A 1,675-nucleotide genomic window follows, 5' to 3' on the forward strand; every position below is an offset into this window, starting at 1 on the left:
ATACAAACCCTAATGCTTGGATCTAGGTTTCTCTATTGTACATGCTTTGAATCCAAGACTAATAAACTTTGATCTAACATATTATAAACTGAATTAGGGTTTAGAGAATTACCTTTGATTGTTATATATCAATAACAATCAATTCCTTCTTAACTAGTGGTTGCTCTCTTTGGTAGAAGCCCCGGCCAATTTGCCTAAATTTCTCTTCTTTTTGCTTCTTGTATTCTTCGTAAGGCATCCACTCTTTCTTTGGTTTTCCCTAATCTTCATCAAATTTTCCCCACTTGAGTAGCATACTTGAGCTTTCTTGTTTCCATATTCATCCATATTGCAATCCTTTGTCAAGTGTGGGCCACTACATCTCTCACAACCAACTCGAATTGCATGAATTGATTGGCCCAATTGAGTCAATCTCCTATCCATAGTGCTAAGCATCGCCATCACAACAGCCATCTCTTCAGTTTGTGTACCTCCACTGCCTTTTATTCCATCATGCCCTGGGTTGTGATACTCACGAGAGTGCCTTGAAAACTCTTTAATCAGCTCCTTGGTCTGATTTGGGTTCTTCTTCGTTAGTGGTCCTTACGAATCAAGGAGTTGTCTAGTCATGACATTCACCCGATCATAAAATATCGACATCTCTTGCTGAATATTGAGGTCATGTTGAGGACAATTCCTTAACAACCCCTTGTAGCATTCCCAGGCATCATATAATGACTCCCCCGGATTTTGCTCAAAGTTGACAATTGCCTTCTTGAGTTTAGAGATTTTGGAGGGTGGACAAAACTGATCTAGAAATCTTTCACGCAATTGGGCCCATGTGGTGATTATACCAGGTGGGAATGCCTTCAACCAGTCTTTTCCTGCTCCCTTGAAAGTGACTGGTAGCATCCTTAGCAAAGCTGTCTCCCTTGGGATATTGGGAGTATTAAAATAATCCGTAATATCGTTCACCTCATCTAAGTGTTTGAAAACATCCTCGTGATCGTTCCCATAAAACGGGATATCCTTAAGTGCAGTAAGGATATGTCCCTTCAACTCGAATGGTCATAATCTATGTTCTCCAGCACATCAAAGTTAATTACTTCAATTACTAACTAAGATTTTGGTTGATCCTAGCTCTAGTAATTCAATGTTCACTAAATTGCTAGGTTATCAAGTTCATGCAGTTAATGGTCACTAAGCTACACATAACATGAATTTAAGCAACTACAGCAACAACATAAGCATGCTAGGTAACAATAAATCAAACACAAGCAATTCACCAACTAAATAAATCAATATAAAATTATGTTATTCATAAGTTTGAAGCTTCATCTAGCTAGATAAGAGTAGATAGATTCAGCTGCTCATAGTAGCAACTAACACAAAAACACAACTTAAATAAGAAAACATGTTTATATGTATTAATCAAATAAACAAATTATGGACTTTTACTCTTTTGGTGTTGAAAACCCTTTTTCCAGGACCTTACTTCTGTTGTAAATCTTCTACTAGAACCTCTTTCTTCAGCCAAAAGTCTCCCAAATCGTAATGGAGAATGGTTTATATATTTTCTGGAAAATCACGTTCCACGTCGTGGCAGGAAGCTCCACGACGTGACTTCAGGAATTATCCGTATTCGCCAAGGATTCTTTCTTCGCGTACTTATCTTCTAGAAAGATCGATTCCACGT

General features: G+C 37.9%; 1 non-coding gene across 1 annotated transcript; it reads left to right on the top strand.

Moving 5' to 3' along the window:
* The first annotated feature begins 655 nt into the window (after positions 1-655).
* Positions 656-762, top strand: LOC145096364 (small nucleolar RNA R71). The gene has a single exon (XR_013703772.1). It is a non-coding gene; the product is annotated as a small nucleolar RNA R71 (small nucleolar RNA).
* Positions 763-1,675: the final 913 nt, after the last annotated feature.

Source organism: Lactuca serriola, chromosome 3 (genome assembly GCF_051521515.1).
Source record: "Lactuca serriola cultivar US96UC23 chromosome 3, Lser_US96UC23_V15, whole genome shotgun sequence".
NCBI lineage: Eukaryota > Viridiplantae > Streptophyta > Magnoliopsida > Asterales > Asteraceae > Lactuca > Lactuca serriola.